This window comes from Cydia fagiglandana, chromosome Z, assembly GCF_963556715.1.
Source record: "Cydia fagiglandana chromosome Z, ilCydFagi1.1, whole genome shotgun sequence".
NCBI lineage: Eukaryota > Metazoa > Arthropoda > Insecta > Lepidoptera > Tortricidae > Cydia > Cydia fagiglandana.
In genome coordinates this window covers 17,959,191-17,986,790 of record NC_085959.1, presented here as the reverse complement: position 1 = coordinate 17,986,790, position 27,600 = coordinate 17,959,191, and the positions used below count along the sequence as shown (strand labels likewise).

The 27,600-nt window shown below is 38.8% G+C and overlaps 1 long non-coding RNA gene across 1 annotated transcript; it reads left to right on the top strand.

Annotated features, from left to right (window-relative positions):
- Positions 1 to 27,600, top strand: LOC134679325 (uncharacterized). Its single transcript, XR_010100317.1, has 4 exons — positions 1 to 585; positions 15,642 to 15,712; positions 27,196 to 27,261; positions 27,503 to 27,600. It is a non-coding gene; the product is annotated as an uncharacterized LOC134679325 (long non-coding RNA).

The following is a 27,600-nucleotide window of genomic DNA, read 5'->3' as shown; positions in this document are numbered from 1 at the left end:
TTTAGTAGGTATACGTTGGAGAAGGAGAGTCACCTGTCGATGTTGCGCATCGACGCTGGATGTGTATGGTCGGAGAAATGGGACATGTATGATGCGGGCGCGGAAGCGGGTGGCGGGCGGTGCCCTAGTGGGCGCGGGCGGCCAGCACGGCGGGAACGCGTCGTTTTGCGGCACAGTGAGAGTGGTGTGGAAGCAGTGCCATGGTGCGGCGAGGGCGAGTGCGGTCGATGAGCCCGACGCAGAGGGCAGCACGGAGCCGCCGCGGGGGGCTCCGCCGGCTCCCCCGCGCCCGTTCCATCACCCCGTCTGCCTGCGCACTCGGCTCGGCCGCGCCGCGCGCTCACTAATGCGTCATACCGCCATCGAGACTGACGCGGCCATGCCGCCGCAACGACGCGACAGTTCGCGCCATGTGAACTTCAGTGTTGACTTATATGTAGAGCCTCGGAATTCATCGAGTACCTACTTGAAATAGGTCGTATCTTAAACGCTAGCAATTATGGACAGTGACTTTGGTGCTTGTGAGCAGAGACAGAGTGGTGCATCGAACCAACGCACGTGCTCAGGAGTCGACGGCATTTCTGAGTAAGTTCGGAGTTAATTTTAAAGTGTGATTATATGATAGCTAACAGCAAGGGTACCGGCTACCGGCTCGGCAGAGGCGCGTTATTTTCGCAGCATGCGGCGGCGGCGGGCCGCGGCGCCGGCCGCCCGGAATGCGGCCTCCGCCCCGCCGCGGGCGAGCGTTGCCGGCGCCGAGCGCGCCGCGCGTAGCGTAATAAATAAAGGCGGGGCGCGGCTGCGTGCGCGCGCACCCTCCCGCGCCCTCCTCGCCCTCGGGTCATTGACTCTGGTCCGACCGCCCGCCGCCGCTTCCAACGCTGCCGAAGACAACAATATTCTCAGAAACGGCACCGCGCTCTTGGCCCCTGAGCGTCGTGGCGGCCCGCGCGCCACATCAATGTCAATGCCGATAGCAAGCGGAAGCGTGCGTGTAACACAGAGAAGTTGCCGCGGCATATAATATTTGCTTTGCTGCTGCGGGTGTTGACCCCAGTTGCTGCACCTGGCCTCGTATGCCACTATTTCAACCCCTCACTAATTTGTTATATTGCACAGTGGGTTCGGGAAACCCGTTCTTTTGTCTGCGTAGCACACGTTTTAATAGTAAACTCGTTTCAAGTTTTATTTCCTGATATTTTTGGTGGGTATTCACTTGCCAAGGAGTTTCACAGCCGTGCGTTTTACTAAACCCTTTTCGTAATTTTAACGCTCAACGTTATAATAATATCAATATCTGCGGTTATCTTATCGCTTGCTGGCAAACAATGCACAAAACTTGCGTGGAGAGCATTTGGGCATAGTTGTTTGCTGGAGGTGTATAGTAATACGTTCGTACTGATAAAACACCAGCGAATGAGATCTTATCGCAAGTAGAACCGAAATTTATCAATAGAATTTATCTCCACCAGGCAGCGACATATTTAAACATAACCGACTTTTCGAATGAGTAGATGTAGGTACCTACGTACCTACTATCTGAGTATTTTCATACCTTTGATGTATTTGTGTGTGAGCATAAGCTTCGCATGATACTTGGTAATCTAAAAATAAAACGTGAACTTCCCGGTTGAATGGCGTCGTTCGGTGCGCAAGGCGCGGGGAGTGGCAGGCAGCCATTGCCCTCGCCCGGTTTGTTTACAAGTCGTAGCCGGCACTCGGATGTGCGCCGTGGGCACAGCGCGCAGGGCGCACAGTCGCACCCCCGGCCGCGCGTACGACCCCTGCGCTCGCGCCATCTGCGCGCGTACGATAAAAATAAACCGCCGCCACCGTATACCTACCTAGCTAACACAAAAACTAGCGTCGGTCGGCGCGGCCTGTCGCCAGGTGCAATGCGACCCCTAGTTCAGTAGAGATGCGTCTAGTGCTAGGTCAGTTATCGTCGCGAGATGACGCGGCCGAAGACCCCGCGCTCGTGCCAATGACCAGCCGCCTCGACGGGCCTCTCGACTCGACAAAACAGCTGATTCGCGTGCTACATACCTTTATCATTTCAATCTTCCTCTCATTTATATCAACTCTACGCACCTATCGTTCTGAAACCTAGGTACATTATAGCATACAATATCGTCACCTATATTTATCCAACATTTGAAAAAGCAACAATAGAGTAAATAATGACTAGCTACCCGATTCGAACTTTAAGATACGTTAATATTAATAGATCTAGAAACGATATGGATTAGATATGTCAGTGTCAAACATGACGTTTCTTCAAACAAAAACGTCACTTATGACAGTGATACATCTAATCCATATCGTTTCTATTAATTGACGTATCTTAAAGTTTGAAACTTTGAATCGGGCAGTATGTATGCGACGAAATACATAGTTTCAACACGAATCTCTTAACAACATCATGGATACTAACTACATATCAATGAACTAAACGTTAAAACCTCTATTTTTATGTGAGTAGGAGATTATAAAGTCAGTGACGTGACGAGAATGGATAAAATAAAGAATGAATATGGAGGAAGCCTGAAAGTTGCACCCATAACTGAATATTAAGGTTAAGATAAAATCGCCTAGCGTGGTACGGGCATAGGTACCTACGAGTATGATGCGGAGGGATGAAAGTCATACATATACGTGACGCGAAAGGTATTAGAAATGAAGGTAGATGTAAGAAGAAAGGAAAACCAGGGAAAAGATGGATGGATTGCGTGAGTGATGATATGAAAAGAAAGCAGGTGAATGATGAGAGGACGAACGACAGAGATGTATGGAGGAAAAAACATGCTGCGCCGACCCCAAATGATGGTAAAAGGGCAAGCGAATGATGAACCAGTAACACTCTACAATCGCATTTTGGCGTGTATAGGTACGTATCAGAATTGAAGTTCCATGGGCTTAATGAATAATAATAAAAACCGCTATAAAAACGTCTTGACGTGAAACAAAATATTGTTATCAATACCAACCTATTAATGAATGAAACTGACGATTAGATCTGATCTACTTATAGCATAATAGGCTACTATTTTCAATGGAACAGGCAACTGATAGTGTGTGTACAATTGAACACTCCACAGCCATTGACAGCGGAGACCGACCGCGAGACGCAACTACGCTGTCGTGAAATATGCCTCGCAGAGGCATCATGAATTACTACCTCACCACGTATTGTGTGCTGACTGTTCCAACAATTCTATCACTTTTATTTAACCAAAATAACTATCGATAAATATGCGTGTTCATCAGGAGTGAACATGTCTTTTAAAAAAATATTTATTTCATACTAAAAGTGATCCTCAGTGGCGGATTTGCACTCTTTGCCGTCCTAGGCCTTTTTTAGCACCTATGATATTGACTACATTTTGAGTTATTTCTTGTTATCACCAGCGAATTTTTTGTCTCAATTTGCCGCCCCTAAATATCTTGCCGCCCTAGGCCCGGGCCTACTGTGCCTTATTAGGGCAAATCCGCCAATGGCGATTCTTATTTTATTAGTAACATTTTAGACTTAACACTATGTTAGAAACCTATATCTACTTAGGCCTACCAATGACTACTTATGTCCAGTACCTGATGAACGGGCAGTCGAGGCGCTCGTCTAACGCCCTTAGCATGCTGTTAGCGTACGGCACAGGTCGGAGTAAAGAGGCCACTCTACTTATTAGTGGAATTACGATCACATGAGTTGGTACTGGGGTCACCCGGGCGATATTGATGACATGAGATCCACGTACTTATATCATGCAAACTTCACTTTATCTTTTTAGGGTTCCGTAACTCCAAAAGAAAACCTGTAAGGGATAGGATGACTCGTGCGTCTCTCTGTCTGCTCTCCGTCTGTCACAGCCGATTTGCTCCGGAACTACTGGACAAATTAAAATTTGGTACATCAATCTGTGACCCTAAGACGGCTATGTATGTAACTATGTAGGTTACATAAACTAATTAATTTTAAACATAGAGGGCACTTTTGGGGAGCAAGTAAATTAGAATATTAAAAAACAAAGTTTTGCAAAAGAAAGGGCTTATTGTGAGAATCTCAATTGTTTATGTTTAAAAAAAAAAGTTATTTAAGAAAATTGGGAAAAATATCCATTCCAAACGAGCTGTTGGAAGTCAATGCTCAACACAAAACAACACCCTTAAATTAGGTCGCATCAAAACACGATCAAATAGGTACAACTATACAAAATAATTCGGCCGTCGATGTACCCATGTGCAAATTAACTTCTAGTCCTACTGAGAGTCTACAGGTATTATTAACAACAACTATCGATCGTGAATATCAAAGACAAATTACAAGTCGTCTGCATATTTCTCTCTTAGTAAACAGACAGAAAGTCCAAAGATAAATTACCCAGATACCTGCTCGTACCTCGCTGCGAAATACACATAATACCTACAGCATCAACAAGTGCCAATACGACGGAGGAGGGTGCGCGCGCAGCTCTCTGCTGAAGCAGACACATCTCATATTCGGCACCTATTTAATACCCGAAACAGCCCCTTTATCTGAGGGAGCTGCGCACCTCGTCTCGTCGACTTTTCGGAAGTCTTAGCGTAGTTTCGTCACGTGGCGGCCCGCGACCCGCGACACATCGATCTCGGCCAACTGAGCCCTTTTAGTCGGCTTCCTACGCACCTGATGTTTGATCAATAATCGCGACACTGCCGTACTCTAACGTTTCAATTCAGTTGAATCTTACTTCTAACTGATGCGTAGGTACAATGTAGCTGTTCAGTGTTCATGCATTCATCCTGTTGTCGTCAATATGCATAAATTTTTTGCGTTGATTTTGTAGTCTCATTAGGTGTGCGATCGCAGGCCTCACGAGAAGTGGGGTGTAACGGAGCTAACTCAGCCGCGTACTTCCACACGCAATACGAGGTATGCGAAGAAAGCCCGTCTCTATCTAGCTCTATCGTATCCCGTTTGCGTGCCACGTCCGGATTATTTGTTCAAAATTCAGTTATTATTTTCACTACAAGGCTATTTCAACATAAAACAATGTTTGTAATGATTGACTGATTTATAGTCAAATGCTTCATTTTGCGAATATGTTCGTTATATTCTGAATTTCTTACTCAGTTACTAACTTTTAAAACTACATACCTATACTATGTAAGTGTCGGTTACACCAAACCGTTAAGCGTTTCGCTAAATTTGATTTTATAGAAAATTTAATACTTTCCCGCTGATTACCGTTGACCAGTCCGTCGATTGTGGTTAGGGCCCTTGGTACTAGGGAATGCTCCCGGTACTGAGTTTGTATGGCGAGAACCGGGAATTCCCGGTTCCGGTACTGTGTTTGTATAGAAAACCAGTACCGGGAGCACTCCCTACTTGGTACTGTACGGTAGAAGTACTAGTGCTCGACGCTGCACTAGTTAGTATTCGTCATGGGCACTTTATGTTAAAGTGACAAGGATTAAATTTGAATAAAGAAAAATCTTCGCCGTTCAAATGTAACCTATATTACTTTGACATAAAGTGCCCATGTCGAATACTTGTCGAGTACTTCTAACTTACGACTAAGCAGCACAAAATACTTGGTTTCCCAGTAGCACGAAATATAAACGAAAAAGGCAGTGAAAATGTAGAGCAACACTATTTTTGGAAGATGACATCATTGATTAGTTGATTAATTGAGTAAATATCTAATTTTTGTGTCATTTAAACTTGCATGGCCTTGGAGAATGATTAATCTAAGCGTAATAGTTACTAACCTACATATTTGCGAACATGAGTGAAACTTTTGGTAGAATAATGTAGACCTACTGCTTACGAGGGATCCGTTTCCTGTAAATCTATTTTTCAGAAGTCAAGACATTAAAATTAGAAGAATGTTTCGAAAAATATCTAATTTAGCAAACTTTAAAACTTATGTCTTAACAATATTTGGTACCTATGCACGATGCTCCGTCGTATATAATTTAATTGCGCCTTCTCAAACCTAATGGATTTTAGAAAAGAGATCTTTCGAATGACAAAATGAAGTTCTACGGTAGATGAACATTATGGACACCAATAGTAATCATTAGCATTGCTGGGCTGAGAGCGCTCACAGGTATCGTGAAGTGTGGAGCTACGTGACTTGGGTTTCTATGGCAGAATCTAAATGAGAAGCTTTGCATTCGTGCTTGGTCTTCCGGCCGGTGGATCATTGTACCGTCTCATTTGCAACTGTTTCCAATGCATATTATACTTACGACTTCTTAGATATAGTTGGTTAAACCAATTTTACAGTCAGTAAGAACCAGGAAAACTATACTCATCTCGTATGATTGAAATGAGACAGTCCTTTGTTATCAAAGTTTGTACTATAGGTAAGTATTCTAAATTACCTTTCCTACATGTACAAAGCATTAACAACAGTGGCGCCTGGAACAAACTGCCAAATCTATCGTATATTAGGTACATGTATTTCTTTTCTATTTGTAAAAATATTACAGAGTTACTTACATTTTGACTTAAATATGTTTGGTTTACTTATTCAGTATTCTACTTACCTACGAATACCCAATGGTCACGACTACTTCGGGAAGTATTCATTAACACCTGCCTGCTTGGTGCGTACAGATCAGCCACATATGAGTTCAATGTTAAGCATTGTCAATCCATGTTTTACATCTTATTCAGTGTCTTATTATTCATCTTATTATGTCTAAACATGAGGATATGACCAGAGAGGCGTTAAAAATTTTCTCACATCATCTCAGATAATCGGCAGCATTAGAGATACCTACTAGTTCGTCTTTACATATAACCTTTATGTTAATCGTGTAACTAAGGTATCTGTCAATTCAGGCAATTGATTAGAGCTGCGTTATTTCTTCTAAAATGTGTGATGCAGATAGTAGACAAGTGAAATTGTGAGAGAAAGTTGGAGCAGGACACACAGGCGGCGATCCCCCGAGCCGGGATCCGTCGAGTGGTCCAGCAAGCGCGGCGGCCACGCCACGTTCCGTTACTAGTACGCCAAGTAGAGCGGCGCTGCACGCCACCCGCTATTTAGCATGAACATCGCTGACTTGGCCGCGTGGCCGCGAATCTACCTTGCATTGGAACGGTAACATACTGTTGTGAATGAATATCCGACTACGCTGTGTGGGAAGCAAACGTTTTCTAAACTGTCGACGGATAAGATGCCACGTGGAAGTTCGTGTCAAGAGTCTACGTAAAATTCGTCATTCAACTAGCGACTATGAGCTTCGTTTAGAAACATTTAACTTAATAAAGGTTATAAAATATATAAACAATATATAAACACATGCCTCAGGGGGCTCTTTCGATATTTTATAGATTTTTAGATATTTTTTTTTTTTTTTTTTAGGTTTAGTTTTAGTTTTGTAGGTAGTTTTATTTTCTTTTTTTAGGTTTAATTTTAGTTTTGTAGGTAGTTTTAATTTTAGGTTACCTTTTATTGTAAGTTTGGTGTAGCTAATATATATTTATAAAATGTATTTTAGTTTATCATGAATAAAAACACACTACTTGCCTACCTAGTTCTAATGAAAAATATCAAAATGTCCCGAATCATACGGTTTTTTTGGAATTGGTACGCAAAATATCAAACTAGAACCTCCTCTATTCAGGAAAAAACGACACAAGTGAATGTGACTATTAAAATGTAAAAAGGATAGGTACCTTACCTTACCTACTACTTTTTTGTTGCATACCTTAAACTATTATTTATTGTTATGGGCAGTACTTATGTACCTAAATGGGCAGCTCGAGCAGCAGAGGTATCGCGCCAGATTATTTAAATACAAGTGTACATTACCTACCATAGGTACCTATATTAAATTATTAAAGTTTTTGTCATGAAGACCTCGTTATGCCACAAATAATTCATAATTAGAGTGAATACCTAATTAAATGATTTAAGTAATTGTTTCAATTACGTCAACGATTTCGAGACTAGCGACATCCGGTTTGACCGCCAACTCCACAGAAAGTATGTAGTTATGTAGGTACAGTTCGAATAGCATAATTAAATATAATTTCTTGCGTTACTGGTTAGTGTCAATATTAATTTCAAGCTGGTAAAATCGTGTTGATCGTGGGCAGCGCCAGGAATGTGTACCAATTCATTTGAATTATGTTTTCTTTCGAAGTGACGTTATGGACTTTAAGGTAAAAAAGAGCAGTTTAATTGGTTTTAGTCGGCAGGTAAAAGCGGCTCAGGTATGTTGAGAAAAAAGTGCAAGCACATAAAAAACAGCTGGCATTGTGCAAACGACACCCCTCGGAACTCAGCAAGCACAGAAAAGGATGCTGCTAGGAAGATATCTCGAGTTATAATAGAAACATTTAGAAAGTAAAATTGGCTTATGGAGGTTTTAATGCGAATTAAGTACTATATACATATTTTACCGTATAAAAAAATATTATTCATTTAACTGAGGAGTACATGGGAGTGTGATTTTTCGAAAAACATATAAAACTCAAAAAAGAAATCATAAGTAAAAGTCTAAAAATATCAAATAAGTTATTTAAGTAGCCATGGATAAAAGTACAAACTTATCAATGATAAAATGACGTGATCATTGCATTAATTATATTAATAAAATTATAATAACAACCTATTTACCCTGACAATGACAACTTTACTAGCGTTGGCTCCCTATCACTTCATTTTAAATACCTACATAGGTAACCTACCCTCGGATACACTAAACAAAGTAGTACTCAACTGCTCACTAAATGATTACTAAGTTTTTGTAAATTAACTTTTATATAGGTATGTAATTACATAATTTGGTGCTATCTCAGTAAAAGTACGAAGTTTTATAAAAACTTCATTACATAACTTTTAAAGGGATAGTACAGCGGCCAGAGGAGCTTTTACACTGGTTGATGTGACTGGACAGTATCGTACCGACGAGTGGTACCGTTGTGTTCGGCAGAGTTTACTGAGTACGAAATGAGAACTCGTCACTTCCTAAGACTGTGGAGGGGATAACTGTGACGTCACAAAGATGGCGGTCCCGGATTTCAAAGTTTGGATAATTACTCGGCAAGTTACTATCGGATTTTTAAAAATGAGGTGTCCTGTGAAAGCTGGTGAAATGTAGAATAAAATATGTCTTACAACTGAAAGTGTAATTCAATTAATTATTTATTTTTTTGCAAAAATCCGAAAACTTTACGTTTGTCTTTTTTTTCTCACCCAAAAAACACAATGAAAACGGCCACTTAGATAAAAAATATGTTATGTAAATAATTTAGGTAGATGATTAAGCTATACGTTACTTCTTGAATTTTGTGAATCCGATAATAAATAAGTAAACTACGATGATTATACCGCGGGCGCGGCGCAGCGAACCGCGCGCGCTCGGTTACTTGGAGGCGCGGGCGCGACTGAGAATGCTGTACTGTATGTCAAAAACTACCTAATATTTTTAAACGAATGATATATCAAATGAAATATATTTAAATATCCTATAAAACGTGGTTATAAACTAGTGTTTGTCATCTAATAAGATATAGAAATAAGCAAACAATAAAAATACAAAAAGTAGTCACTTCAGTGTCGATTGGCTCATTGTATTATACGCCAAGCATGAAAAGGTAATCTAATAAATGTGAATAAAAACAGTTTACGGCGTTTAGACCTAAAAAGTTACTTAATTTATCATCACAAGATATATTTTAGCGACTTGAAGGTTAGTAAATATTAAGCATCGTAAGCACATATAAGTATTTTAGCTATTAATAAGTAGTACATTATTGTCAAGGCTCGAAGTCGAAAGTTGCCTCCCAGCTGAGATTAGAGATTAAACAATTAGTCCAAGAAAAGGGCTCCCACAATGAGGGCGTCTGTCCCCTCTGCTGTGGTGCCTACTGCTAGACTCAATGGTGAAAGAGTTCAACAGAGGGGGTATGTACATGCAGGCAGGCTTACTCTGACGACGGAGCTAGTGTTACTAGTGGGAGGGACGGTTTTTAGGTCGTAAGAGATATAATGTTACGTGTAGAGAGAGAGGACTGGATCTCAATCTTTCGAAAACAAAGCTAGCGCTATTCACTAATAGAAGGATAAAAAGATGCAAGGTATAGAACTAGAAATAGTGAATGAGGTGAAATATCTGGGAGTTACTCTAGACAGACGCTCAGATCAGATACAAAACTCACATCAAGGAGCAGACGGCAAAAGCCATAAGAACACTATGTCATAAAAAAGGGCAGTGGGAGAGATCTGGGCGCTGAAGCTGGGAAAGATCCGCTGGATCTACAAGGCGGTGACATGTACTACCCAGGGTGCTATATGGGGATATGAGGGCGACCCCGACACATGCAATTGTAGGTAATGCTAGGTTTGAAGCTTGGAATGGGGTGGAGAAAAGAGCCTCTTGAATAGTGATATAGAGTGAAAGCACGTAAGGAATGAAAAAGCTACGTGGACAAGAGACACGCGCTGATACAAAGAGAGGCACTATAAAAAATTGAGATGTTGATGGCCAATACCGAACTAATAAAAGGCAGGAGATATTTGATAAGAAATACAGGGTACAATGTAGGAGAGAGACAACTGGAAGGTAGAAGTCAGACAACCGACGACCATCTGCTTTACGATTGGCTCAAGAAGAAGCTCAACGAAACTAGCAGGAGCGCCATAGTGATCCCTAAATTAGGAGAGCAAATATCAATATCACTGTGCAGATATGCGTGTTCCAAGCAGAGGTATGTGCAATAATAGCCCGCTGTGCACGTATAGTTAAAGAGAGTGTGCAGCAAGAAGGCGCTATTCTAATATATGTATACAGATAGCCAGGCAGCATTAAAGTCACTAAAAAATATCGGACAACTCCTCTCTCGTAAGAAAATCTCGAGCTTAACTCGATAGACAAACAAAGAAGTGTCACGGTGGCATGGGTACCAGGACAAAGGGAACGGAATATATGGGTCCGGAACCGGCTCTGCCTATGTCAGCCGATGTTACGAAATGAGTCATAGAAAAGGTAAATGGATGGAGATGGAAGCACATTCGAAGATGATGATTTAAGGTGTAGATCACAGCAGAACCAGGTATCTTTTGAAACTAGGTATATAAGGGCAGTCTGATCTGAGACTACTGACTCAACAGACCTCTTAACATAATGGAAATTAGTAGAGACACCTCCTGTCCACACTGTGGTAATGAGGAGACTAATAGCTTGTACTTACTACCTTTCTAGCAGAATGTATGCGGCACCGCGATATAATACATTCGGCAGAGACACACTGAAAGAAAACGGAACTAAAGGACATCGAACTTAAAGATGTTCTGCAGGAAAACAAAAAGATTTGAGGAGGATGGTGTGGAAATGCCGCCGGGACAGTAACCTGCAGCTCCAACCTCAGGGAATTGGGCTGAATGGTCGCTACACGTGATCAACAGCCCGTCTGCTTCCGGCCGGGGGGCGTCCGTACACTACATCTACAACATTTCATTTTTTCTAACTGATAGAGATATCGCTTTTGCCAGGATACTTATGCTTAATAACATGAATTTGTATTAACTCACATTATAAACGGGTCTAACATGAATTTGGTTTATATAATAATTATTTTCTATAAATCTCACCAATAAACGTTATTCATCAAATATAAAGTGAATACGTCTATGGATGTTTTTTGTTTATTTCTATATACTATGTATTACGAGTAGATGACAAGCTCCAGATGTACGAGACGACGTATCAAAGCTTTTGAATGCAAAGATGGAGCAGGAATCCTCTACTGAACATCACACTGAAGAGTGAAGTTTCCTCAAGAAATATGTATATATAGGTAGTCGTATATATTTTTATACGTCGTAACTCCTACTGTCTCCTCCATATTTATATTGATATATTATTGTTTACGTCGAAATAAATCATATCTACGATGACAAGCTCCGGCTGATAACCACGTTTTATAGGTTATTTAAATATATTTCATTTGATATATCATTCGTTTAAAAATATTAGGTAGTTTTTGACATACAGTACAGCTTCTCAGTCGCGCCCGCGCCTCCAAGTAACCGAGCGCGCGCAGTTTGCTGCGCCGCGCCCGCGGTATAATCATCGTAGTTTACTTATTTATTATCGGATTCACAAAATTCAAGAAGTAACGTATAGCTTAATCATCTACCTAAATTATTTATATAACATATTTTTGATCTAAGTGGCCGTTTTCATTGTGTTTTTTGGGTGAGAAAAAAAAGACAAACGTAAAGTTTTCGGATTTTTGCAAATAAAAAAATAATTAATTGAATTACACTTTCAGTTGTAGGACATATTTTATTCTACATTTCACCAGCTTTCACAGGACACCTCATTTTTAAAAATCCGATAGTAACTTGCCGAGTAATTATCCAAACTTTGAAATCCGGGACCGCCATCATTGTGACGTCACAGTTATCCCCTCCACAGTCTTAGGAAGTGACGAGTTCTCATTTCGTACTCAGTAAACTCTGCCGAACACAACGGTACCACTCGTCGGTACGATACTGTCCAGTCACATCAACCAGTGTAAAAGCTCCTCTGGCCGCTGTACTAGGAGGCAGCTGCACTGCACAAATGATCTCATTCAAACCCACTTAAGGCCCGCGCTCCAGACTAGGTACCTATATACCATTAATTCAATCATATTATGTGATGTGCCATGTGCCTATTGTGCCTAACTTCACGCTACGATGCGAGAGTTTAGATCGACTCCATCGCGTCTCAGTCCTGACGCGACGCCATGCCAGGCGTGGCTCACTCCGCGATTTCGTCGCTTTGCTACAGGTAGCTAAAAGTACATACGTTCCACACCAATTTTGGTGGCTAGCCATAAGCCGCGCGTGGCGCTGTCGCCACCTAGCGGACATATCTGTCCTGATCGTAACAGACGCGCTTTGTTAGAGAGAGAGTCTTCTGTACCTAGTACTATTATTTATTCTGCGGCCATAGCCATTGTAAACCGGAAATTATTAACCGATGATAAAACAATTCAATACTTTGCTACCAGTGCACGCTTATTACTTGTAGGTAAGGGCCACTTGCACCATCCCACTAACCTGTGGTTAAGCGGTTAAACCATTAACCTGGAGTCAAATTGTACTGGTAAGGGCCACTTGCACCATTCACTAACCCGGGGTTAACCGGTTGAACCATGGAGTTACAATGGTTACCAGTACAATTTGACACTGTGTTAACAGTTTAACCGATTAAGCCCGGGTTAGTGGAATGGTGCAAGTGGGCCTAACCATGGTAACTCCAGGTTTAACCGGTTAACCCCGGGTTAGTGGATTAGTGCAAGTGGGCCTAAGAATTAATCATTAACTAACAATTTACGAGTAAAGCTCAATTTGAAACAAGCTCGTCTTTAATGCTGTATATTCATTTAGTAATCTCAAATTGAGAGAGCAGCGTCACTTTCGTACGCATTTGATAAAAAAAAGGGCCGCCAGTTTTTCATACAACATTTGGCAGTCAGCTTTGTGAAGGTAGGGTTTAAACAAATTGTATGTGATAATGCGCCACAAAACTGTTATTTTGTTACCGGACAGTTTTTTTCTTCTCTAAACCATTATTAATTCCTTATGATTCTGAGTGAAAATAACCCAACAGTTGGTAATTTTCGATAAATAGTAAATATAGTACCTACATTTTTTTTCTGTAGACTGTTCAGAACTCAAGAGTAATGTTCAGAACCAATATCACTGTCATCTTTCGAGGAAACACTTACGGTTATTCATAAAACTTTATGGGCATGATTTAGTTCAATTATATTTTATCCCTTTCTTACAAATACATAAGTCAAAATGGCAGATAAGGACAAACGATTATTAGCAAATTGAGGTTTGTAGCACGTTTATGAATAAGGGAGTTATAATTTAACTGTAATATTGCATCCATTAGTAATTACTGACATTAATACTTTTACTCCTCCTTCATTTGTATGTATGTAAGCAAACATATTTCCCTTGTTCCTGAATTTTATTAAATTCTTTTTTTCGAAAATGATATGAAACGTTTTTTGGCAACAATTACTTTGACTATTCCCCAAATACTTTCAATTGGATTAAATTGAGGATGATATGTGGCGTTCCATGCCGAAAAGATAGTTATGCTGCATGTGCATACCTAAGGACCATTTGGCATGGAACATGACATATAGTGGTAAGCTAAGTTAACTTTAAAATGTATCAATTTTGTTTTTCACTAATTTTAGCTTAAACTGATATCATAAATGAGCAAGTATAACATGAATCAAACTTGAAAGATAATAATGAATTTGCAGACTATTTTTCGACGAGCTGGAAGGAAATCTCAATGTTTATTGCAAATGATAAAAAAGGAAACAAACTTTTATTATTATTTCACTTAATGCCCCTTCATATAATAATTTAGGAGTAATCTACAGTAAGATAGGTATCTACACTCAAAGTTGAATTACAGTTTTTCAAGACACCAAACAGAGAAAACCTTTTAAAACTAAGATCGGACTAAATACGAATTCGAACTCTAAATAAGGAGAATAAGTTGCATACGTTATCCATAAAAAATATCTTTTTGTTTAAATGTTCGTAACACACGACTGAGACGTTATTACAATGTAACAAGAGGGGTCAACGGTCAATGATGATAAAAAAATATCGGAAAGTAATAGTTCATTTAAATTGCTTTATTGAAGTGAGTACCTGTAATTTTATACCTTGAGAAAAGATGGTGGTGGAGAATTTATTAACAAAATTAACCTATTTAAAGTATTGATACAGTAACAGCCTGATAATATCGATAAAAAGTGTTGCTCTCTCCCTACAATCCGTCAATAGCCGCACCCAAAATTCCGGGCCCTAGTTATGGCATAATACTTGTAAAAGTGCGCTGACCATGATGGCATGAAGCTACCGCTACCCTGCACCACAATTAGGGTTACCACATCCAAATTTGGAATTTCCGGACGAAATTCCTGATTGCGAACATTTTTCCTGACGCTCATATGGGTGACTGGGGAGAGGGCTGGGCGGCTAGCCGTAAGCGATATCTATACATGCTTGATACATTGTTTAATATATTTAATTTGTTTTGAATTTGTGTAAGTAAATTTGAATAATGTCCCTTTTTAGGTACAAATAATAAAGTCTGCTAATTCACTAAAATTCCTGACATTTTCGTATTCTGGCCGCAATCCTGACAAACGGCCAATTCCTGACATGTCAGGAAAATTCCTGACGTCTGGTAAGCCTAGCCACAATGTACTAATCTTGCCCACCACTCACCAGACAGGCCGACCAGTGTAATCCGTTTACGCTTACTTGTTCCTAACCTGCTTAATTACAACGGCCGAGTACGAAACCCATTGTGGACATAATAGTCTGACCTGTCATGTCAGTGCTACTCGTGCTGTTCCGTTCTTTGACACGCATTACACTACGAATTGTATTTCACAAATAATAACAAGCTGCATTAGTTTTCAAAACCGTTCCAGATAACCTGAAAACATGGACTAAAATTCAATAAAATTAATAAAGCTAAGGTCTTTCCGAATTCATCTTCTATAAGAACTCGATTTTTTTTACTCTCGTAAATTTCGTCACATATATATTTACACTAGCACATAAACTTGTTATGATGATTTCACAGTATCTCTATCTTGTCCACAGAACTCGCTGCACATAGATGCCCTAGTCACGCAATACGGATTGAGTATTCTTCGAGAACGTACTGTCTACGGGTAAGTGCCCACAATAATAATATTTACTAAACTGATAAAGAATATAAATAAATATTTGGGGACAATCTTACACAAATCGACCCAAACTACGCAAATGTTGTCCAGTAGACGTCAAATATGTTTACACTTTTGGACATTACTCCTTTGTAATAAGGCGAAAAATGTAAACATATATTTGACGTACACTATACAATGGGCAGAGGGCCTACCGCGAACCACGTTCGATATGTTGCCACCTTCGCTCACCTAAGAAAGTGCCATTAGGATGTGGGCTGCGACACGCACGTTACGATATTCATCGCGCGGGTTTTTGTAGCGATTGCCGATATCGTCTACGAATTAAATAGTACGTAATTCATTAACATGTTAATTCGTAGTCTGTTACGCCGGATCGTAAAGATGAATCGTACCATGAGTGAACCCCCTTACGATCGACCGCTATTCACTTAGATACACAGGAATAAAATATTCGTGATAAACACACAAATAAATGCCCTTACCGTGATCGAACCCGGGAACTCCTGCTTTGCAGGCAGCGTCACTACCGACTAATTAATTTTATTTTACATTAAGTAATCTTATTTTACAATGTCTTTGTTTCTTTCCTAAATGTATAGTGAAGAAGCTAAGTTAAAAACTGTTTCTTGTATCATTAACACCATAACGTTATAAAACGGTACTAATTTAAAATGTAAGGTTAATTTACAGGAGATAGGTGTAGGTAGGGAGAGCGTAGTGAACAATAGCCACGCGGACTGATATCATACTACAAGCCGTTAAAAAAACAAGCCCGCCATTGTCGCAACCCGATAACTCAGTGACACGTCCTTCTTTGCCATTGAATGTAGCGCATGCACCTGTACGAGACCAATGACCAAATTACAGTTCGTTTTTAGGGTTCCGTACCCAAAGGGTAAAACGGGACCCTATTACTAAGACTTTGCTGTCCGTCCGTCCATCCGTCCGTCTGTCACGGCTGTATCTCACGAACCGTGATAGCTAGACAGTTGAAATTTTCACAGATGATATATTTCTGTTGCCGCTATAACAACAAATACTAAAAACAATAAAATAAAGATTTAAGTGGGGCTCCCAAACAAACGTGATTTTTGATCGAAGTTAAGCAACGTCGGGCGGGGTCAGTACTTGGATGGGTGACCGTTTTTTTGCTATTTTTTGCATTATGGTACGGAACCCTTCGTGAGCTTTAGATATAACGTAAACAATCTTGATGTTTTTTTATTGAAAAACTCGTTTTAAAAATAAGTCACGGAAAATTAGTAACAATTATGAATCTAATACGATCATTTATATTCTTCTGCTTTCATAAGTAATAGTTCCTGCTTTTTAAAAAAGCCTTTTTAATTAAAAGACATGTCAAAATCGCTTACCTGCTTTCTAATGTTAAAAAACTAACTATAATCAATGATCAGCAAACTTTGTTTTGGTTACTGCTCTTTCTAAGGAGATGTTTGTCATCATTGTTCTTACCATTTACTGCATACTATGTAATTTTATCCTCAATCAACAAATAGGTAATCAAGTTGAGTGTATATATATATTCGAAGGTTAATTCTCATGGCGCTTACTTACAAAGATAATAGAATCCTCGTTGTAGTGTGAGAAGATGCACCCTATTGTAGGTATTCATGGACTGTAGTATCACAAAGGCCTTATGTAATTATCTAGAGGAAAACTGCGTCTTGAGATCCATGGTACTTTCCGTGAACTCTCGTTCATAATCTGCAAAGGCCTAAGGTTAGCATTTACTTTATCTCACTGTTTCTATGGATCCATATCAGATATATTGTAAAAACAACGAGATAAAATGAAATGGCATATTATAGGATTTGCTATACATAGAGTGCACGATACGCCGTCTTATCCAAACTCTGCTGTTGGGCAGTTCAGGACCAAACAATGGCAACATATGGGCGTTTTCAGAAATTAATTAATTAATTATATTGGTGGACATCATACACAGATCAACCTAGCCCTGAAATCAAATAAATATTGAAAACCTGATTCTTTCACATCTGGACGTTCTTGGGCTCATTCTACTCAGAATCGACAGCATTCTCCATCCCACCATTAAAAAAAGATGTCCCAAAATGTCCATTCCATTACGTCACGTTATAGTATGAAAAAAAATTTCACTTGTATTGTATGTGCGTGACGTAGTGGAATGTATAATTTTCATACAAATTTTTGGGACATTTTATTTTATCATCAGAATTGAATATGCTAGTGATTCTAAGTTGAAAGAACCCAAAAACACCGGGATCTGTGAGAATCGGGTTTTCGATATTTATTTCTGAAAACGCCCATATATAACTATTTCATTCACATAGGTTTTGGAACAGTGCGAGGGTGCAAGCCATGTCACTTTGCTTTATAATACTTTATATCGTCTTATTGAAGGCCTGTGCACACCGGGGCCTGTGCGTAGACATTCAGGCATCCGTACCTAATATAGGTACAGATCCATATAAGCAGAGACATCGTAAATTTTCCAGCATTTTTGGTGCAGCGGAGTGGTGTTAACGGAATTGGTATAAATAATTTCAACCCTAATGATTAATTAGCGTTAATTACGTTAATATTAACCTCAATTTACCATTTCAGTTGAAATTATCTATACCAATTCCGTTAACACCACTCTGCTGCACCAAAAATGCTGGAAATGTACCATCATTGCTTATAAGAGTCGCTTGCGTGTACGCCAACGCAGCGAATGTTATCTGGCCTTAAAAATCATCTGAAGATTTAGGTAACTCCGCTAAAGCGGCATTTTAACAATATAATGCCTAGTGGATTTTACCATGGTTAAAAATATCGTTTTCCGGCAAGTTCTACTAGTCGACGGCAGTGAGAACTGTGTTGGCGTCACTCTCCACGATGTTGGACCACTGCCAAACGAGTCAATGCAATAACAATCAGATATTCTGTGTGTTCTTAAAGTTAACCTTCTGGTTGAAATTATAGTACGTACGCTATATCCGCTACGAAGTGAAAAGTAATGCATAAAAATAATACCAAAAGGAATAGATAGTATAGAGGGGTCCTGTCATAGTAAATGTTGTAGTCACTGTTTTACTGCCATCTATCGACACACGACTATTAACTCAAAATAAACACGTATAAAATTATCAAAAAAATAATTTGGCCAAGCCCGAGATAGCTCGAGGCATTTAGTGTTCCGTACGGCTACCATCAGTTTGGCATTGACATAAACGATATCGTGAACGTAATTTACTTCCTATAGGTATATCTCTTTCGCACTAATATGTCAGTACGAGCGAGATGCATAGAAAGTAAATTACGTTCACGCTCACGGTAGCGTTTATCATCTCATCATCATCATCTCAGCCATAAGACGTCCACTGCTGAACATAGGCCTCCCCCTTTTGGGGGGTGTATGCCATAATCGCCACGCTTGGCAGGCGGGTTGGCGATCGCAGTCGAGTACACCGAATTTGAGGGACGCTGCTGCCTGTCCACCGGTGGTCTTGGACGTAGTTTAAGGACATACCCGGGTCCGGGTCCGGGTCCGGCTTACTTTAAATATTTCGTCAATTTCACCTTTGTTTCCAAAAACTGTGATATTTAACTGTCATATACTATTAATGTCTTCCATAATTATTTTCTCGTAACAGGACTGAGGGGCTACCGCGAAATCGATATTCGCAATTTGCGGGGATCTTTCTCTTTTACTCCAATGAAGGCGTAATTAGAATGACAGAGAAAAATGCCCGCAATTTGCGAACTTCTATTTTCGTGGTTATAGCCCTGAATCATACAAACGGTTGCTCGCCCACCGATCCGTTCAAAAATATACATAAGTACCAGTGGCGGCGCGTCCATAAAAGCCGATTCCCACCGGCTTCCCTGTTTTTGGACGTTTGAGCAGAGTTGTAAAGGAAATATGTAAGCTAAATTAACCCCAGCTTGTCTTTGGATATGTTTGACGCGCCTCCACTGATAAGTACTAAATATAATTAATACATATTATAATTATACAATTAATACATAAATGTAATGGTACTTAATGAAAAGGAATATTGTGTATATATATTGTTTCGACGAATCAGACACTCAATAAAATCTATAAAATCTAATAAGATGAGGCCATAGCTGTTAATAAATATTAAATGACTTTATTATCTCTATACGCCTTACTAACTCTATGTGTCCTAATGTGATAAAAAAAACAACGACAGTGAAGAACGGAATTCTTAATTTGAATTTTTCAGATTTTTGAGATAATTAGTCCATTGGTTGGAAAGCCCGTTCGAAATTTAAACTTATTTGCAATATAATAAGGTCGTATTTTGTAGATCTCTCTCATACTTATAGTAGGCTATTCAGATAAATTTAAATATCCCACATAAATAAGCAAGCAGAATTAAACTTTGTGTCAATGACATAAGTCATAAATTTCAATGCCAAAGTTTTAACTAAGGATGTTTCTCGTTAAAACTACTGCCTAATATAAATGACCAGTGTAAGCATCAGTTAGCTAGCACTAAGTAACCAAAGATCAGGCTGCAGTTTAAAAACTAATAAAGATAGAGTTAACCTGATAATTTTCCCGCCGTCTCCATGCTTGTTTTAGTTGGATATTGACTGGTCAGCTGCCTGTTAGCTATAGTTTTCGCGAAAATCGCCAGGACAGAGGTGAGAATTTTTGTATGAAAACTTGCAACTTTAAATGCATTTTTTGACGAAACTATTGCAGTCTAAAATGAAGTCAAAATCAGTCCATCGACTCAATTTTTTGCAAGCTTTCTAATGGTACCCCACACGATTCTTACAAATGAAAAAAGTTTCAGCCTACCCCTCTCAACCCCCTAAATTTCCCCCTTTAATAAGAAATAAGCAGTTTTGACTTATATACAATATGAGTGGTGGTAATTGCTATAACTGTTCCAAATTTTAGGTATCTATTGCAAACGGTCTCTGAGAAAAACGTATTTAACTGATTTGCAAGACCGAAGTGATCCCATAAGTGTTCCGTGAACAAAGTTTTGTACGGAACACTAATTAATATATGTATATGGATAAATGATTTTATTATTTTTATTATCATTTTGACCCATGTTCATTCACTGATAGGCCAAAGGGCCCAAAGGTCTGTGCGCCATCTATCCTAGAATGACTTTTTCTTGATTTCCGAGGCACGTTTTTTTCTTAGACTTTATTCATCTTATACGAAGTTACATATGTCTTTGATAATACATAAGTACCACAAGATGTACCTATTTACAAACGAGCAGATTGCAGCAGTAGGTATTTCCTTAAAATTTACTAATAAGTTAAAGGTGACTAGGTATTTAAGTATAAATGCGCTTTGGACTTTTCAATAGTCTCACATATTAATAAAGATAAATTAATACGAATGTTTAACAAATGGGGCTATTCATAAATTACGTCATTTCAAATTAGGGGGGTCGGACATCGGATGATGGTAGCATGACGTAGGAGGAAACGGGTTCATTCGAAGCATGATTTTTGGATGATTTTAGGGGGGGGGGAGTCAAAAATCGATGACGTAATTTATGGACAGCCCCATAGTGGCAGGTAACATACTGTAAGACCTTTCCCCCTTCTTAGTATTTATTAATATACATTTATTATGTAATGCACAGTTTTAAACAGAGTATTAGCAGGTACCTACAGTAATTAAAGTAAATATGTAATAAACATTGTACTTTAAGAAATAAGTAATATAAAATGTTAACCAACGGCAGAGGAATACTCCCTAGTTATTATTATTGTAGGTCGGAACAATTACTAATAGCTACTAAATAAAAACAACGAGTGCGTCAATAGATTACGGCTGTGACGTCTTCCATGCGTTTGATACGACGCAGTTTCATAACATTCATGGCAAGTCCGTTATAGGTAATACACCCATCTCGTACTCGTACCCAGCATTTGAATAACCATTACAGAAGAAGTTGTCTTGGGTAGTTATATTATATTGCAGTTATATGCAGGAACTTGAGTATTTTAACGTGAAACTTTTTGACAATACAATACAAATACAATACAAATACGAATACAAATAATTTACTGAGAAAAGTATAGTACAGTGGTTGTTTTTAACGACTATATAGAGACAAGTAGTTTACAAATGCCTGAACTAGGATTCCCTGTGTTTCAGGCAGTGAAGGACAATATTAATCATTTTTTAATTATTCACTTATAAACTATATGTGTTACACAATGCAAAACGTTTAAACAAAAATAATACTGACCTAACTAAATAGTGAAGTAAGTACTTAGTTCGATTGCCCGATCTAACCGATTGGTCAATAGAACAGTCATTTTGTTATCAGGGTTAGAACTGACCGGCTAGTATGAGTTGTGTTCCGGCGCACGAGTCCAACTTGAAGTTGCATTAGATGTATGGACTCGCGCGCGAGAACGCAACTCATGCTAGCAGGTCAGAGAGGTTCAGCGATAAGGTACTTAACTTTCGGCCCGCGGGCCGCATGCAGCCCGTTGGGTTTCATTAGGTGGCCCGCCAGACAATCCTGGAATAGATGCACAACTTTGCCATCCGAACGTCATCTTTAAACTGATTTATCTTGCGGCCCTGGGCCCCGGGGACACAAGGTATAACTGTATTTGTGGCCCTCGTGAATATGAGTATTAATTATTAAATGTTATTGTGCAATCAAGTTGCCATTAAATCATCCCGTTCGCGTCATCGAGTGTGCTGGAATAATCGCGGGACGCGTTGTAAACAACCTTATCTCATGTAAGCTAACGTTATCAAATGCAGTGAATGAACGCAACACTCCCAATTGCCTCGATAAGGCCAAAGTCAAGCTTGCTACAGAAACCTGCATAACAGTACCGTCAGAAAAAGTACTTTGGTAATTTAGAAAAATGAAAAGTAATGATTTTTATTACTTATATTCTTAAGGGCAGACAGCAGAGTTTTTAATAGTTCGTAGCGCTTTTTTAGGACCACAATACGGTTGCGAAAAAATATGAATAACAATCTGATTCGAGGCCTGAATTCTTGAATTTCGCTCGATTAAAAAATAATAATAATGTAGGTCTAAAACGCTCCTTATATTTTGCACAAAAGCTAAAATATGAAATTGCTTCTAAAAAAAGCAGCTTTATTTTTGATTGTACTCATCGATTACTTGCTTTTTGTAAAAACTTACTAAAATAAGCAATTCAAAAACATGATATCCACGATTCCCGGACACGCCTGTCGCTTACGCTCAATGAGAGTAAGAGAAGAACCTGAACCCACGGCCTTAACGAGAAACAGTTTACAATAAAAAATACCTTAACAATGTAATACAGCAGTCATTAACCTATACTTACATGACAATAAGTACAATGATAGTAGGTACCTATTTTTAACAAATTGAGTTTGATTTGAATTAATAGACTACTCGAGAAACTGAAAACGGTGAAAAATATAAAGACTAGGTAGGTATTTCTCCTAAAAATACGTGTGATAACTCATTAGATTCGTCATGATGTCTAGAAAAATGTGTTCGAAGCGTGTATGAGCACACAAAAAATATCAAAAGTTATAAAAAAAGGGAAAAAAGTAGATAAGTATTTTTTATTTCCCCAATATCTAAAAAGTAAAAATATTTAAGAAACTAAAATTAATAATATAAATGAGGAGGATTTCGAATAAATATACCATACTAGTAGAACTGTATCGCCATTATTATTCGTGCGGCGTGAAAAAACGACTACGTACCTAACATCAGCCTAACATTAAATACTTATAATTTTAAAGGCATTCAATATTCATAAATTGTTTGAAAAAATATGGTGTATTTAAAAGATGTCTTCAAACGTATAGGTACATGCTGAGCTGCATGCATGAGAGCCCTGCTCATATACCTGCGGCATCACACCTCGACTTGTGTTCCGGTGACGTTTGACGTTCATAAAAAGGTCAGCGTAAACGCTGCATGAAGCCGGCACGGCAGATGGGCTTGAATGACGGCGGTTGTAAAGGTTGGCGAAAAAGTGAGTGGCATTGAACCCGCGGCGAATGCACCGCCGAGGCCCGTTAGCTTTACCCGAGGTCAGGGTATCGTAATCGACTTATAGGATTTGCATAGTGTCTTAGGCCCATATTCATAAACGGTTACTAAAGTTGACAAGCCGATAATAATCGTTTGTCCCTTTCCATCATACCAGTCCTTTTCATCTTATCGGCTTGTCAACTTTAGTCAACTTTAGTAAATAAGGGGGTTAGTCTCGTTATAATGTCAATTCCTCATGATGATCGACGCGTTGTGTTAGCCATTCATTCAAACTCTACTACTACCACTAACGTAATGTCTAATCTAATTATACACTGTGGTTTTTAAAACTCTTTTAATTTTATGGGTGCATTCCTGAGCTAAAATTAAGTGACTTTCTCAAACACAGATAATTATTAAATAATAATTATTATTAAATAATAATTATAAGATAATAAAAAATATACATAATTTTGTCTAATAAGGCTCCTATGAACGTGTACTCTTGCCTTAGGGCTTATCATTTACTGTTGAATTATGAGTATATTCGTTTCCTACTAAACGCAAAATACCAACCCGGACGATCGATGTTCGAAATGATAATTATTACATAATGTCAAAGTTTTCAATTGTTTGGTTATGCTAAATAGCATGCCCATGATACAACAACGTATTTACGCAGCTTTTAACTTATTAATAAAAATGCACGTATACCATACGAGATAAAAAATAATATATGCCCTAATTACGTCAATCTTTAGGCTCTTGCCTTCTTCTTATGGACCCGTATCAAGTCCAGCTTCGGTAACAGGTGTCAATGTCAAAAGATTTATTTTATATACTTAAATGACGAATTTTGTGGGTTAATTTTTAACCTAGGTATTTAAGTAAAATAGTATTCGCCATTTAATATATTGAACAGTGGTTTTACTAAAAGCGTTTTTGCCAGGTGTGAGTAGGCATATCTTGAATTGATGCATATGTACTTATATTTCAGTCAGATATGGACGGGGCGGAGGTTATCGCTGTAGAGAGCTTTAGCCACTCAGCGTGTATGAAGGCTGCTACGACCATTCATGCTCGTCAATGATACGGCTATTATTTATGTACATGATTATATATAACCTTATCTTGCATGCGTTGGTGTTTACAACTTAAAGCGCAGTTGTTTTGAGCGATAAACGCAATGCAGCAATGGTGACAATAATAAAATTTGTCACGGTTATTGGGCCCAACTAACGACCTCCTAGCTTAGTCAGACAAATAATTTATTTTTCACCACACCAGCTCGGAAAGGCTTACTTTGCACTTCAAAAACTGATAGCAAAGTTGCATTTTATTCACATGTGAGGCAAAGTAATCAAATGCAAATTTTGTGTTGTTTTCTTATGTTTGCTGGTAGAATTGACTTTTAAATAATGATTTTGGATGATAAATATTTAATAACATTCATTTGGATTTGATTTGGTTTGATTTTGTTTAATATTTCACATTTAATATTTGGTTCGGGTTGGTGTGGTGAAAAATTTTGTGTTTCACTTGGGGGCAAATTTTGTTTAACCCTCGTGCTTTGAAACTCTCGCAACGCTCAAGATTTCATTTTTCAATTTTGGAATCTTTCGCTTGCTCGGGTATCAATATTAGCACGAGCGGTTAAACAACAACTTTGCCCCCTTGTAAAACAAATAACTATTAATCTTTTCGCCGCCATGTCAATGCAACTAATAAAGTGTCATCAACGCCATAAAGGTTAAATACAAGCAACATCCCTATTTGGTACCTGTCACTATGGCAAGTCGAATAGGCCCTGCTCAATCCGCGCCCGAGTCAACCCAATTACGCTTCCCGTGATTGATTTCAAAGCAAACAGGTTCTACTCGTAAAAATATGACGTAATAAAAACACGAACACACAATGGCATGACAAAATAGGTATATAGTATTTTCTAAAGTAAATGAAACACCCTTTGTGTCTGGCTAACTTGAGTTGACGTTTTTCTTTAAACAACAATCACTTATTTATTATATGTTTTAACTTAGTTTGAGAAAGCGAGTTAGGTACATATTTTCAAACTTTGAAGGCCTTTACCCAAGAAAGACTTACATAAACACTCAATTTTTTATCGCGTCTTTTGTTCTAAATGAAAAATATTTACGTGTTTTTAACTCCACGAAGCACTTTAGGTGCTTGTTTTTATATTAAACTTCTTGATTGTACTCGAGTATTTATTTATGTATTCTAATTAAATTGCATACCTAACTTAAACTATTCTTTACTCGATGGCTCAGCAAGAAAATAGATTCCTAGTATTTTTAATTAAGTAAATGAAGTCTAATGTCATTCATTAGTTTGTGCCTATAATTCCAATAACCGACTTCGCCACAATGAGCAAGCAATATGGCAACCTCATTGCGGGATGAACGCCTCCGCGGCGACCGCCGCCGCCGCCGCCGCCGCCGCCGCCCGGCCGGAGCGCGCGTGCGCGCTGCGATCGATCTTCAAAAACCGCACGCTTTTCCAATACTCGCCAGAACTTGGATACATAACCTTTATTGTTAATAACTTAGAAATTAAATGGCATACTTGTCTTACGGGAGCTTATATTTTCATTTAAACACTAATACTGCTTAGTTTGTAAATATTGACGTTTTGGTTGTAAGCGAGCTTATAGGTCAATGTGATGTTTTTATTTCTTTTATTACGGTATTATGTGTTTGTCTGTAGTGACATGAATCTAACTTTTCAAATGTATTTAGAAAACAAACAACAATCATATGTATACATTTAAATATATAGGTACCGTGACGGCCACGGTGTTTGTAATAGTCTACAGTAAAGTGCCCATTGTGGATAAAGAGGAAAGCTAGCATAAAAAAATGGGAAGGTACCTTATTTTTGTAAATACACATTATTTATTTATTTATTTATTTATTTATTTATAGGTTCACCAACAGTTATTACATTGAAGCTTACATCTATACAAACAATGACAACATGCTGAATGTATAACTAATTACTGGTAAACACCACATGCAAGTAATTATAGTTATATAATACTATAAATTTAATCTAAATTAGGAAAAAATAAAGTAGCCCTAGTGTAAAATTCAGGGGTTCGGTTGTCATTATATCCACAATTGACATAAAATTATATAATAGGTACTTATGTACGTATGTAAAAACGTAGCCTAATTCACCCACTGTAGCAATGCGCGAGGGTAGGCAGACAAGTGCTATTTAATAACATTACGAGTTTAATGAGGGTAGCGACAGCGCCGCGTTCGCAAACCGCTTCCTCCCTCCGTCCCTTCCACTCACCCCCCGTTCCACGTCTGTCTCACTCCCTCCTCCAGGCGTAGGCGACCTCATGCGTGGTCACTTGTTGAAACTGTGCCGTGTTGGTGCTAACCATAAATTCTATGTCATTCAGTTTGATCAGTTGTTTAACGATCTTTTCTCTGTCAACAGGTATGGAACTGCTGATAGCAAAAATTGACTATTACGACATATTCTTAAACCAATTCGAGCTCATCGGTAAGTTTTACTGCACTGTGTTTTTAGAACAATAGTCTGTTTAGTTAATAAGTGGTACAAAATTATTTTGATATTTAAGTTATTGCTCAATGCGAATTGTTCTTATAATAGTGTTACTGTCTATGCTCAGCCGCTGCATTTGCCATGCGTATTTATGTGTAATTGAGACCGTTATCATGAAATGTGTAGTGTAAAGGGTTTGTCCAGCAGGTGTGTAAAGGTTGCGCTTTGGTTGTTACAGATATAATCCGCATTCTGTCGGCGCGAGTCCACGAGGACAGCGGCGAGCCGGTCCTGGTCTAGCACCACCGACACCATCATGGCCACAACACTCTACAG